Source organism: Zootoca vivipara, chromosome 5, assembly GCF_965207765.1.
Source record: "Zootoca vivipara chromosome 5, rZooViv2.hap1.1, whole genome shotgun sequence".
NCBI lineage: Eukaryota > Metazoa > Chordata > Lepidosauria > Squamata > Lacertidae > Zootoca > Zootoca vivipara.
Window position 1 is genome coordinate 50705862 of NC_142588.1, and position 15045 is coordinate 50720906.

Sequence of the window (15045 nt, forward strand, 5' to 3'; positions counted from 1 at the left end):
TCATCTTATATTCTCTTGCATTGAGTAAAGGAATCTGAAGGATAGCAACTTGAAAACAAATTCTACTATTTTTGTCAAGAAGACGGAAGTTCCAAGTGTTTTGTTTTGTTTCATTTTCTTTTGCATTTATAAATAACTACATAGTTACAGTATTAATAATAAATATGCTTACATTTATTATATCATAAGTAGAAAACACAAGTACAGTATAAATCTAAAAGCATGAACTACTTCACTGCCTCACCCCTCCTGTAGATGGCAGTGCTGCTGCCAGGAGACGAGCTTCTAATGGGGGAGAATAGTACAGAAGAGGTTTGGCATCGGGCATTAGATCTTTGCATTGAGAGGGGATCTCTTCTCTTTAATTTCAGCAGAGACTACCAGTAGACACGTTGCAAAGTTCTTTCTGTGAGACAACAAAAAGTGATGTTAGGAAGTTTTAAAAGAGTTTGGCAGTAGACTATTGACTGCTATTTCTATTTGCCTTGTGACATTAGTTCAGACCTTGGTGTTTGTTCCTTAAAAATATGAAACAGTACAAAGAAATAAAATGAAAAGAGCAACCTTTTGCAACCTTGGATGTTCCAAGCTTTTCCAGGTATGATGTCAATGAATGAAATAATGTATTATCTTGCATATGAGTGTTTTGCTCTTATTTGCCTATAAATGACATCCAGTTTCTGAAGGCTGAAGAGAGCAAGGACTCCCCACATCCCTCTTAGGTTCAGTACAGTGATATTTTCTCATTTTCCTTAAACTTCTAGAATGATACAGGTTAAAAATAAAGCAGTAGCTAAGCCCTATGGCCACTTCATAGGTGCCAAGTTACCCCTTTTTTAAAGGGATTTTCCCTTATGCTGAATAGGCTTCCTCGCGAGAAAAGGGAAAACTTGGCAGCTATGGGCCACTTTTTCATGTGACATTTGCAAGTAGAATTAGTTCTTTAATTTATAAAATTTGGCACATGTGAGCATGTCCTCATATTTATTTAGGATATCAGTCATTGTTTTGCAGAATCAGTTTGAATCAAGTCTTTAACACAAGTGGTCATATTGGTATTTTAACATGTTACATTTAAGAAGCATATTGACAAGCTGGAACATCTACAGAAGAGGGCAACCAAGATGATTAGGGGTTTGGAAACCAAGCCTTATGAGGAGCGCTTGAGTGAATTGGGTATGTTTAGCCTGGCTAAGAGGAGACTGAGAGGAGATATGATAACCATCTTCAAATACCTAAAGGGCTGCCACATAGAAGATGGAACAAGCTTGTTTTCTCCAGCCCTGAAGGGTAGGATGAAAACCAGTGGCTTCAAGTTATGGGAAAGGAGATTCCCTCAAAGGGTGGTGAATTGTTTTCCTTGGATGTTTCTAAGCAGAGCTTGGATGGCATCTGTCATGGATTCTTTATTTGAGAGGAAATTGAAGAGAAGTGCTTTTGCCTGGTGCCTAAAAATATATAACGAAAGCACCAGGCGAACCTCCCTAGGAAGAGCTTTCCACCAATGGGGAGCCACTACAGAAAAGACCCGTTCTCAAGGACAAAATCGGAAGCATCTACTTCCCGTTTTACACTAACCAGAGCTTCCTGTTATTTTTTAATTTGAGAACTATGGTTAGTTGAAACTGTAGTTAGTGAACAAGCAGGAGAATGCACCATGGTTTGATCCTAGGTTGTTTGAACTAACCATCATTTAAACTAAGCACAGTCCCCTTCCGTTTCAACATAATGGGGAGCTGTGGTGAGTCTAATTCTTGTGACTGTTCCATATGGAGGAGTGAGATCGTGCAGAGTCATTTGAGTAAAACCATACCATTGTTGACCTTTATATCCATAAATGCACTAATTAAGCATGGTTCCTTCCTGGTCTGGGTTTAAGGAGAAATAATGAAGTGTTTCTTCCATCAGCTATATATTTTCAATAATGTGATTACGGTACTTGCCATGTTTGGATCTTTCTTTCAATCACCTAGCTCTGGAAATTTAACTAAAGTGGTTTTAAAAATGGTATTAAAACTAGTAAAGTGATCCACATGAGGTCCTAGGCATCAGAAGACTTTCTGCTGCTTCTACACAGTGTGTAAGAGGCAGAGAAGTTGATAGGCAGCTGAGCTTTACATGCACCAGTCTCAGTGGATCAACAGGCTCTGAGTTACAAGGGTGATTCCACCTTTGAAATGAGTTATTGAGATTTCTCTCCAGCTAGACTTGGCATTAATTACACTATAATCCTCTAGGTAGGCTTTGCCTTCCATGTGCTTTTGAGTTCTCTCTCTCTCTCTCTCCTTTTTTTAAAAAAGCATTTATTTTTCTTCAAGAAAGGGAGTAAAGGTATGAAATAGCTTGTGTGACACAGAACAATTAGTCAAGTTGGATTTGTTTATATATATTTTCTTCTTCCAATGCTCTCCCAGATATCTCCTAGATCACAAAAGGGATTAAGCTTTGAGACTCTGGAGAAAACAGTGGTTTCTGCTACTAAATAAAGATAAGCTTAAGTTTAAGATAAGTAAAATGTCAGAATAAAAGATACCACATCTACAGGGAATTGGTGGTGGTGGCAAGGAGACGGAGGGAGGAAATAATCTCCACATTTGTAATGTGATTGAAACTGTGTGGAGACAAACATTAAAGAACTGTGATTAACCTTATCCTGCAAGGCTTTGAATGCCAACCAGTGATGTGCTCTCAATGGAACACTGCTGCAAGTGGCTAGAATGATATTTTTTACACTTCTCATTCCTTTCCTTGAAAGTGTGAGCAAGTTCTGTCTTAAATTCACCTCGACACTTTCAAGCTAAAGGTAAGTTAGCACATGCTAACTGAAACTGCCTTGGTCCAACTAGTCGATGATCTCCGGCAGACTAGGGACAAAGGTGAGAGCTGTTTCCTGGTCCTGCTGGATCTCTCAGCGGCTTTTGACACCATCAACCATAACATCCTTCTGGACTGTCTAGAGGGGCTGGGAGCTGGGGCCACTGTTATACAGTGGTTCCGCTCCTTCCTCCTAGGCAGTGTTCAGAAAGTGGTGGGGGGGGATGAGTGTTCAGACCCCTGGGCTCTCACTTGTGGGATGCCTCAGGGTTCTGTCCTCTCCCCCATGCTTTTCAACATTTACATGCAGCTGCTGGGAGAGATCATCAAGGGGTTTGGGCTGGGTGTTCATCAATATGCGGATGATACCCAGCTCTACTTCTCTTTCAAATCAGAACCAGTGAAGGCTGTGATGGTCCTGTGTGAGTGTCTGGAGGCAGTTGGAGGATGGATGGCAGCTAACAGATTGAGGTTGAATCCCGACAAGACAGAAGTACTGTTTTTTGGGGACAGGAGGCGGGCAGGTGTGGAGGACTCCCTGGTCCTGAATGGGATATCTGAAGGACCAGGTGCGCAGCCTGGAAGTCCTTTTTTGACTCACAGCTGTCCATGGAGGTGCAGGTCAATTCTGTATCCAGGGCAGCTGTCTACCAGCTCCATCTGGTATGCAGGCTGAGACCCTAGCTGCCTGCAGACTGTCTCACCAGAGTGGTGCATGCTCTAGTTATCTCTCGCTTGGACTACTGCAATGTGCTCTATGTAGGGCTACCTTTGAAGGTGACCTGGAAACTACAACTTATCCAGAATGCGGCAGCTAGACTGGTGACTGGGAGCAGTCGCCAAGACCTACATTGGCTCCCAGTATGTTTCCGAGCACAATTCAAAGTGTTGGTGCTGACCTTTAAAGCCCTAAATGGCCTCAGTCCAGTATACCTGAAGGAGTGACTCCACCCCCATCGTTCTGCCCGGACACTGATGGCCTTCTGGCGGTTCCCTCACTGTGAGAAGCCAAGTTACAGGGAACCAGGCAGAGGGCCTTCTCAGTGGAATGCCCTCCCACCAGATGTCAAAAAGAAAAACAACTACCAGACTTTTAGAAGACATCTGAAGGCAGCCCTGTTTAGGGAAGCTTTTAATGTTTAATAAACTATTGTATTTTAATATTTTGTTGGAAGCCGCCCAGAGTGACTGGGGAAACCCAGCCAGATGGGTGGGGTATAAATAATAAATATTACTATTACTATTACTATTACTATTACTATTACTATTATTATTATAGGCCAAGTCCTCTCCTATGTCGTAAAATATGCTAAGCACACAATGATCTCATCAAGCCACATGTTCCAGTCAGAAATTATGCTCAGTGCATTCCATTTGAAATCATGCCCCCTCCTCTGTTCCCTTCTTCTCCCCTCTGCTGTGTAATACCCTCTTCCCAAAGACTTTTATTCTCCTTGGAGAAGAGTGGGTAGACTGACAGGTAATACAGAAGAATAAAAGGGACGCTGGTGGTGCTGCGATCTAAACCACTGAGCCCCTTGGGCTTGCTGATCAGAAGGTCAGTAGTTCGAATCCCTGTGACGGGGTGAGCTCCTGTTGCTCTGTCTCAGCTTCTGCCAACCTAGCAGTTCAAAAGCACACCAGTGCAATAGATAAATAGGTACTGCTGCAGCGGGAAGGTAAACGGCGTTTCTGTACACTCTGGCTTCCATCGCAGTGTTCCATTGCATCAGAAGTCATTTAGTCATGCTGGCCACATGACCTGGAAAGCTGTTTGTGGACAAACGCCGGCTCCCTCGGCCTAAAAGTGAGATGAGCGCTGCACTCCATAGTCGCCTTTGACTGTACTTAATTGTCCAGGGGTCCTTTACCTTTACCTTACAGAGGAGTGGGTGGGATAGGATGCAATTCCTGTTTTGAATTGAGAAGTTGGATCCTGTCTGTAATGGGGTTGATATAATCATGCTGTGTGTGTGTTTTGCCCCTTCTCCTCAGTCAAAGCAAAGATGTTTATTCGGCTGTACGCCCATCATAAAACACAACACAACAAAACAAATCAAATAAAACCGCAGACTCGTACAAACCACAGATAATATAACACAATTCACAGCTCACAAGGACAAATATTAACAATTCAAAAAAACATATCTTGAAGGTTTAAGATTTAGACGACAAATTTAGGCGCCTAACTAAAATCAATATCTGATGTCATTTTAAAAAAATAAAAAATTCTTATAACTATCAATAATCAGCTAACATTCCATTCCGTCTCTTGTACGAGAGGACGGCTGTTAGGAATTTAGCAACCTGTAGAGTAATATAAGGGTCCACATCTTGAAGAACCCAGGCTAGCTGAAGGTCAACTGGATTGTCAGCCATAGGCTGGATTATGGAGTTTAATATACAGTGGTACCTCTACTTACGAATTTAATGCGTTCCGAACACACATTTGTAAGTCGAAAAAATTTGTAAGTCGAATCCCATAGGAATGCATTGGGAGAAAAAATTTGTAAGTCGAAGCAACCCTATCTAAAAATTTGTAAGTAGAAAAAATCCTATCTAAACCGCATCCAAGATGGCGGACGGAGCTCCATTTGTAAGTAGAAAAATTTGTAAGTAGAGTTATTTGTAAGTAGAGGTACCACTGTACTAGCACGAACCGAACTGTACATAGGGCAGATAAACATAACATGGCGTAAAGATTCAGTTGATTTCATTTCGCAAGCACACATTGAAGAGACTTGGCCCTTAGTAAATCTATGTAAATCAGTCACCTCATTCTAGTTCACAGTGGCAGTGGTAAGACTTTAATGTGCCAAAAAGCCCAAAGTCAGTTCCGTGGAAGCTTACATTGTTGCCTGTTGTAACTAAGCCAGCCTAACATCAAATGTTACTGTTATTTCTGAATGAGATCAAAGCACTTGGGAAAGTGCTTTTCTGTGTGTTTAAAGTTGCTTGGTAACAAGGGCCACAATCTTCCAGGAAGTTTTCACACACAAACTTCACTGAAATGAAATGTTCAGTTCCCAGTGGATTATCTTCAGAAATTTTTCTTCATGTAAGATAAATGTTGAAATGCTCTGACATTCTGAATTAGGATGAACTTTTGTTGCTTCCATTTTCTCCCTCTACTGAGATCATTGTACCTGTGAGCACATTTCAAGAACTATAGCTACTTAGAACCCCCACCCCCAATTTTAAAAATATAAAAAAGCAAAAGTGTTAAGCAAATTGCAGAATGCTGAGATTTCTCTGTGTCACACCTGCATCTGCCATAATGGTTTTGGTTCTGAGATACCAAAATAAAAGACATATAACCAGCATATAATGGATGGCCTCCAGTCCATTCACATTTCCCTCACAGCCTATGAAAAGCTTGCCCAAAAGCATTTTCAGGTGTAGAAAGAAAGGCCATTCCTGAAAGGCGGTGAAATGCTCGCTTTTTATTTGCACCTTACATTTAGAGTGTGCATCTCACATATATAGTGTGGGGTCTCACAGGTCTCTGAATGTTATCCTATGTTTTACAGCAATATTCTTTGGCACCTTCTGATCTTCATCAATGAGGCCGTAACATTTGCTTCATTGATGTGGTTTTAGGGACATGAATGCCATGGATTACAGTTTGCAGGAGCAAACAGGAGCAAATTGATCCAAGATAGAAAGGCATTTCCATTTCTCACTGTCTAAGCATCTAATGGGGCTGAGAAAAGTGGCTCAAAATCTGTTACTGGATATGGTTAGCATCCTAGGTCACTTTAAGCATTCAGTTTGCGTGTACAGAGGGGAAGCAGGGGTGTGTAGAATGAGCCCTACCACTCCAGTGACTCTCTGTACCTATTGCCTGTTGTTGGAATCAACTCTCAGCCAGCATGGCCAGTTAGGGAAAATGGGAGTCATAGTCCAGAAACGTCTTGCTGGGTTTGCCACCCCTGCAATAGGCTAAGAACTTAGTTTTGAAAAGAGCATTTCAATTATTTTTTGAAAAAAAACGAATTATTACCTCTTATGCAAACACATAGCTGTGTATGTTCGGTTTTCCTAGTAAACCTGAGGGTTTGACCTGATCTGAGGGTGGAGGTCTGAATTTGAAAGCAAACTCTGCATAGTTACCCAGAAGTAAGTTCTGTTGTGGCCAACGGGGCTTACTGTGTTCAGCACTAGCGTCTGATGTTTATTTTTGTTCATTACTTCTGGTCTCTGTTAAGCCTACATGCAAATCCTTCCATAAAATCAACCTTTGTCAGACCTCTCTCCCCGTATCAACAGCATTGAATTGAATGAGACTGGAGCCAGTGATTAACCAAATTATTGAACAGGGGTCATAAAACTTGGGTTGAAATCAATTTAATACTTTAAATTTTTCCTTGGGGCTCTTAAGGTAGATTCTAAGGCTGGATTTTCAAATCTGAATATTCAGCAGTTCCCTTTGTCTTTCAAAGTGAATTGAAATACAAATTTAGGTGGTGATATCTGTTTATCAGACTTTCAGCCATGAGTCTGAAACATCAGAGAATGTGCATATTCAATGCAAATGCACTTAGTAATGGGAATTGGGCAATTCTCTCTGTAGATGCTCTGATATTATTCAGTATATGGCTTAAAGGCAGAAATACCTGTTTCATATAACTCAATAAGAATTTTCCTTTATTTGATTGTATTCTTTGTCTTGCAGCAAATCACTCTATTGAAAAATAACTTTTTGAGACCCCAGGCTCACTTATTTAAAATAACTTTTGAAACAACAAAAAAAGGAACAGAAATGAAGAAACATTCTTTTAATATTTCCACGCTGAAACTTTGCACCTTGATGTGGCGTGTCTCCCCCTGCATCTCCAAGACATTTTATTAGCAAACGGAATGGATAGCAGATTAACAAAGATATGAAAACAAAAGGAATGGATGTATCTGCTGCCCAGGAGCACCAACCACCACTGTTTCTATTGTTAAGATTTTATTTCATGGCAGGAGTGAGTGTGCTGGTCAGGGTAGTAATTAGGCAAAAGTGGCTCACTGGGTGGAGCCATTAACACTAGCTTCCCAGCCGCTACTTATGGGGAGAAAGGGGTCCCCAAGGTGTTGGAGAAGTCAGTGCAAAACCAATTCAGAACTCTCCACTGCTTTGCCACTCCCATTCTCCCACCTGGCAAACAACATCTGCCGGGAAGCAAGTCTTGTTGGTTTTGCAACTAGTGTAGTGCAAACAGTGCCCCAGACCCAGGTGTGATAGTCGGGGGACGTGCAATCTCAGAATAGGAGTGAAGATGTTACTGAGAAATAACACAATCATGAGTCTAGTTTCACTTGCTGGAAATGAGAGAAGGAAGGACAAGTCCTGACAATTCTTGAGCTCAGCCCTCCTTCCCACCTTGCATCAGGAGATGGAAATGAATTGTGTGTGGTCTGTTTTTCAGGGAACTGACTCAATGCATGCACCCTGGACTAATATACAGATTGGTACCTAATTTATATTTGGATTCGTACATCTCTGAATTGTGTGATTACAGTTTTTCGCTTGAGGAAAGTACCAAAATACATTTTAAAATGTGCATTTTGTGATAAAATAGGTTAAGAAATGCTTATGTTGAATCAAATGCTATTTAAAGATAACCCAGCCAGATGGGTGGGGTACAATTATTATTATTATTATTATTATTATTATTATTATTATTATTATTATTATTATTTTATTATTATTTTGTGATTAGATATCTGGGTAAGTAAGCGCACATTTAAATACAGTGGAACCTCAGTTTATGAACACCTCGGTTTATGAATTTTCGGTTTATGAACACCGCGGACCCATCTGGAACGGATTAATTCATTTTCCATTACTTTCAGTGGGAAAGTTCGCTTCAGTTTATGAACGCTTCAATTTATGAACAGACTTCCGGAACCAATTACACCCATGCTTCAGTTTATGAACGCTTCAGTTTAAGTACTCCGCGGACCCATCTGGAACGGATTAATCCACTTTCCATTACTTTCAATGGGAAAGTTCACTTCAGTTTATGAACGCTTCAGTTTAAGAACCCCGCGGACCGTCTGGAACAGATTAATCCACTTTCCATTACTTTCAATGGGAAAGTTCGCTTCAGTTTATGAACGCTTCAGTTTATGAACAGACTTCCGGAACCAATTGTGTTCATAAACCGAGGTACCACTGTATGCATTTTTGTGCAGAGGCCAGGAAGTGTTTTCGCCACGCGCGCGCACGCATAAGCCGCGCACGCGCGATCGCGCGATTTGCGCATGCGCAAAGCGCGAAAATCGCAAAAATCGCGCTTTGCGCATGCGCAAAATGGCGGCGCCCATCGCGTTCGGTTTGCGAACTATTCGGGTTACGAACTGCGATCCGGAACGGATCGCGTTCGTAACCCGAGGTATTACTGTATCAGAGTTGCACTGGATGCAGAATTAAGAAAGAGAAAGCACCTTATTGTAGATTAAGAGAAATGAAGCCTGGCAATGTTATATTCTAAGCCATTAAAAAATTCCAAAAAGTAGATACAAAATACCAATTATTCTTAAACCAGTTCTGCACATTGTGATTACTACAGCAAACACTTCTGTTATATTGATTTTTCCTATACAGTATAGACTTCCAAATACAGTGGTACCTCGGGTTATGAACTTAATTCGTTCTGGAGGTCCATTCTTAACCTGAAACCATTCTTAACCTGAGGCGCGCTTTTGCTAATGGGGCCTCCCACTGCCGGCATTCAATTTCCATTCTCATCCTGGGGCAAGGTTCGCAATCCGAGGTAACTACTTCCACGTTAGTGGAGTTTGTAACCCGAAGAATTTGTAACCCAAAGCATTTGTAACCCGAGGTACCACTGTATAAGCATCACATAAGTGCACATGAATTTAAACATATTTAAACTGTGCATCTGAAAACATAAATACAGTGGTACCTCAGGTGAAAAAACATTTTCTGAAGCAGTCGTAACTTGTAGAACTGACTTTAGAGTTCTTTCATATCCACTTATTGGTGATGAATAATGCCACAAGACTGCCCCTCATATGAAAAACCTGGACCCTTAGAAGGCCTAAATCCCAAAATTAAAGATGAACTTTTATTTCTGAAGAAATTTCCTTACATCTATAGGTACAATTATTTTTTTGTATTTGTATCCTATTTTAGGTGGCTAAAATATTTTTCTCTCACACAACTAATCTCCCCAGACACTTTCTTTTGAATATATTGATTTCTTCTGCACTTATACCATATCAAAGTCATTCAGATGAGTATCACAAGAACCATATTCTAGATTCCAAAGAATTTGGCTTGACTCAGAATTCACTTAAATGCATTCTCCTTTGGTTGGCTGGTCTTTACAAGACATTCCACATTAATTAGGATGCAAATTTATTAAGCACATTAAAAGTGCATTCTGTCTTGCATCCAGTCATGAAATGTAGTATTGCTGCCATGCAAATCAAGGGAACCTTGATCCATTTGCAACAGAAGAGTCAGCATGTAAATCAGAATATGAATATTAATACTGACAATTAGTAGTCAGGTACTGTAAGTCGCAGATGTGCATTGCTCATACTGCTTTTCAGTTCTATAATGTTTTAAAAGTTTGTTAATTCTGTTTTCAAAATGGAGCTAATAAGTAGGGTATTGCCATTACATTTTACCTATGTGTTGGTATTCTCCACAGCTGCATCATTAGAGTTTGCTAGGCGAACCATATGTGGTCCTTTAAGGTGTGTGGAGCAGGGCTTGCCCTATTCTCACTAGTATTTGGAAATCTCTCCATGTACAGTGGTACTTCGAGTTACAAATGCCTCAGGTTACAAACGCTTCAGGTTACAAACTCTGCTAACCGTGGCGTGCGTCCTCGGGGCATGACGTGCCGCCCATAGGGGCATGGCGCCCAGAGCAGGCAGGGTTGGCAGCCATGATGGCACCCCACCGGGATCGCCTTGCCAGGGGCGGTGAGCTCCCCTCCCCCACACTCCTCTTCCTCCGCCAGTGATCTTTAGTTGCCTAGGCAACAGGTTGTGCAAGTATGTTTCCTCTTCCTTCCTGTTCTGCAGTGTGGTGGTTTCTTTGGCTACCTTTGCAGTGCCTCACCTATGAGCCTCGCTTAGGCAATGGAGAGGCATATAGTTTCTTCCTGTTCACAGGGTGTGAAATTTGCCTGTCTGCAGCCCCTGGAATGATCAACAAAGGAGCGGAGAGGGGCATTTTGGCTCTGAACCTGAGCACTATGTGACCATTCGATAGATGCATGTGTTTTGAAAACTCTTAGAGCAACATAGGCCAAATGTCTTCACTTATTTCCAGATAAGCAAACAATTGTGTAACAGCTGGTGACAGCCTGAAGCCTGTTTTTATCTTTCCTGTGCCTTCCAATTTCTGTTGGCAGGAGAAAAAGAAATGTTCAGCATATTTGAATGAGGATACTTCCAGAATCCACTAGTATTTTGTCCAAACGAGTAAAAGGAATTGTGTCAGGTTAGTCCAGTAATTTCCAGACTGTGTGCTAGTGCTCACTAGTGTGTTATGAAAAATGAACTAAAGGTTTGTGAGCTCAAATCACCCATTCACAGAGCAGGCTGCTCACTGTTTCTCTTTACTACTTCTGCCTACCTCTTTTCAGGCAGCTTTTCCCAGGCCCATGCAATCTTTCATATCTCTCTTTTAGATCAGTCAACCACTCTTTATTTTGATGCACCTGTGTTCCCTGCCTTTTGATCTCTTCATGAACATTGGGCCTACCTTCCTTTCAATATGACTTAAGCAGAAATAAAAGGATGGGTCCCTTTGAAAGCATTTAATATTCCCATGTCAACTTTAAAAATAAACCTGTTTGGGTATAAGTGTGAACTTTACTTCCAGTTGTAACTGGGGAGTTGAAGCCGGAGTGCGGCACAGCTATGAAAAGTTAGGGAAAACCCCAAGTTATTCCATTGTAAGCATGTACTTTTTTCTCTTTATGTGCAGTATCTGTCCTTTTACCAAATCCACCAAATAAGTATCCAAAAATAAGCCATACCCCCAAAATAAGCCATACCCCCAAAATAAGCCATAGTGATAGGCAGTTTAACCTTGTAGGTTAAACTGTAGCATACTTAATAAATAAAAAAGACATCCCCTGAAAATAAGTCACAGTGTTTTTTTTTTAGGAGAAATAAATATAAGACGGTGTCTTATTTTTGGAGAAACATGGTAGTAGTAGTAGTAGTAGTAGTAGTAGTAATAATAATAATAATAATATATTGTGACCAGTAGATTGGAAGTGTAGGGCACGTGGCGGAGCAAGGGGTGTGTGGTCTGCACCGGGTGTCACCTCTGGGGGCGGTGTGACAAAAATCTGTGTGGCACTCACCATCTGTGAAAGACGCTGTGGTTTTGGTGCAAGCAAGCTTCACGCTGCCAAAACAGTCCACCAGCTGTCTCCCCCTCAGCTGTAAGGCGGCAGGCAGACTCACTTGCCCCCCCCCCAAAAAAGTTCAACAACTCTGGTTCTGCAAAAAAGCTCAACAACTTTGGTCAATCCAATGGGTAGATCACTGCCAGTTGATCACAGTCTCTTGGAAGTTGGACGGGCCTGCTATAAATAAAATAACACAAGCCAAAACACAACACAACCTGTAGATTTAAGTATCTGTCCATAGTCGCCTACTTGTTATTAGAGGCCCAGAATAAAAATTTCTTTCTAGGAAAATATGAAATAAAGTATATATATATATATATAGAAAAATTCAATGGGGGGGGGTGACAAGAAATTTTCTGCACCGGGTACACTGCCACTTTTTTATTTCTTTTCCTAAACTTTTGTCTTCATTTACTTACATCCATGCTGCAGTCCTGCTGCCAATTGCATGCCCATGGATATGCACAATCCCTGAAGCAATGTCTCCTAACTCCCCCCCCCCCGGGACAACTTGACAATTGCTAATGGTCTTGACAGACTACTTAATGATTTTGGTGTCTGTTCTAGCAATTGCAACGCATTGTACCACTTGGGTTTTAATTGTGTTTTAATTATTTCTTTTGTTTCTTATATTGTGTTTTATTGTATTACAATTTGCATTCCATAGAATAAAGCAATAAAAACAATTTTAAAAAAAATCAATATTAATGTTTTATGCAGACATGCCACAAACCACCTGAATGAAGCTCCTGGATCACTGCTGGTCCACGGAGCACAATTTGGGAACCCCTGCCCTAAAGCATCATCACTGATTGCTGGATTACATTCAAAGGCAGACTGACACCATAGACTCCTCTTAATGTACCATGCTCCCGCTGAGCATATTTTTTCACAACCTCTGCATGGATGCACCTTCTGCTTCCATTGAACTGCTTCCATTGAACTAGATGTGTGTATTGAAACCCTAATATACACCCTGCTATCACTACATGGGGAAGTGAGGCATAATTAAGACTGAGTTTAGCACGTTTATAATGTAATTAAAAACATTCATTTGACACAATTAATTGTGTACTCCCCTGTCCCTGCCTGCACTGCTCCCACAGAGCGTAAAACACTCCTCCCAGATTGTCTGATATGTGCACATATTCTGACCATAGACTTAGATGTGCATGTTGTTGGGTTTTTTTTTTTAAGATCTTAGGAAGCAGCTTTAATGGAACTAAAAATGTGCAAAATTTATAAGTAGCACTCAAGCCAATATTTGAGGAAAGTGTCGAATTCAATGACCCTGACAGAGCGAAACGGAAAGCAAAATTGTGTACTTTTTTGTTTGCAAACTTTTGCATAGCAATTGAGGTCAAAGTACTTTTTGTTGAGATTCTCATGACTCGAAATGTCACCAAAGGACATAATGAAAGCAGCTTTGAAGCCTTGAGCTTGTAAAAGAATCCCACTCCCTAAGAAGAAAAGAACCCATTTACTTATTTATTTATGTACCTGACGCTGAAGGGGCAATTTATTTGAAAGGATAAGCAAAATTGTATAGAGCTACATTTTCCATCATGGTTAAAAAAAGAGAGAAAATGCTTTAACTAAATTAAGACAAATGGCACAGATGACGTTGACTTGAACTGAACTGAACAACAGGCTAAACAGCAGATCTAAGCAACTAGCTTATAATTAAATATTAACAACTAAAGCAGCACTTTTATGCCATTACCCAATGAGCTGCAGTACTCAGAAAATGCTGGTTCTATGACCAATCCCACAATGCCATTGGCACAAAGTCACACCTCCCAACGTTTCCCTTTTCTTCCCTTTGCAGCAAGATCCAGTTCACCATATCCCTTGTTCCTCTCTGCCTGGGAGTAGGGATGAGGGATGATTTCAGTTCATTTAATATTTTAGACCGAATCTCCTGTTCCACACCCAGTGGACTTTTGCTAGACTGAAATGTAAAGATGCATATTAAATTGTATACCTAAGAACCTTTCCAACCTGGCCTACTCCAAATTACTACGTTTTTGTTTTTGCAAGGTGGTCTGGGGGTGTCCCCTAATTCTTATTCTTATCATTGCTTTTTTGCTTTTAAACCATTCCTAGCTCCTTGCAGCAGCTAGAAAGAGCTGTGCTTGCTGTGCTTGTTCAAAATGCTTGAGTAAAAAGCATCTGGAAGGGACAGTCCATTATGATGTGCCACCCCCACCTGGGTAATCGTATGGAGAAAAAGATGACTGCCCCACGTAGCTTAATTGTACGGCCAACCTTTTCTCTGCACAATTACCCAAGAAGGGGTGGCACGTCCTAACACTCCTCTGTTTCCAGGGGCTTTTTTGCTCCAACACTTCAGCAAACACTACAATTTCTATCTGCTGTGAGCAGATAAGAACTGCTTAAAAGCATGCAAGAAAGAACCAGGGAGCCCTTAGTCCGCCCCGTACACACTTGTAATAAATTTTTGAAGTGCAAGGGTCAAATTGGATTGGCCCCTTGTTGGATACCATGTACTATGCTGTTCTTAAGTTAGGTTCCTTTTAGACTGGTAATGGACTGAAAACCAGAAAAAAAGAAAGAAATAAGCCAGCTATATTCCAGCATGCAGTTGGAAACACTTATACAATAGAAGCCAGCAGTACATATTTAGTTGGGTTTTGAAACCTATGATCTCATTTCCTAGGGCTTTTTTTTTTTGCACAGTTTGTATTGCAGTGTTCATTCAATTCTGTTTGTAAGATCACCAATGCATCTGAGATTTAGAAGACTGCATGAATGCTGGACACAATCCATCCATAGGGTTTACTGTGCGTGTCACATGGCAATGAAAGGGTACTGCAAA

General features: G+C 40.9%; 1 protein-coding gene across 3 annotated transcripts in view; it reads left to right on the forward strand.

The window, feature by feature from the left end:
* The window catches only part of SORCS1 (sortilin related VPS10 domain containing receptor 1), a 359672-nt gene that overhangs the window by 125279 nt on the left and 219348 nt on the right, over positions 1-15045 (forward strand). The window lies entirely within an intron of this gene.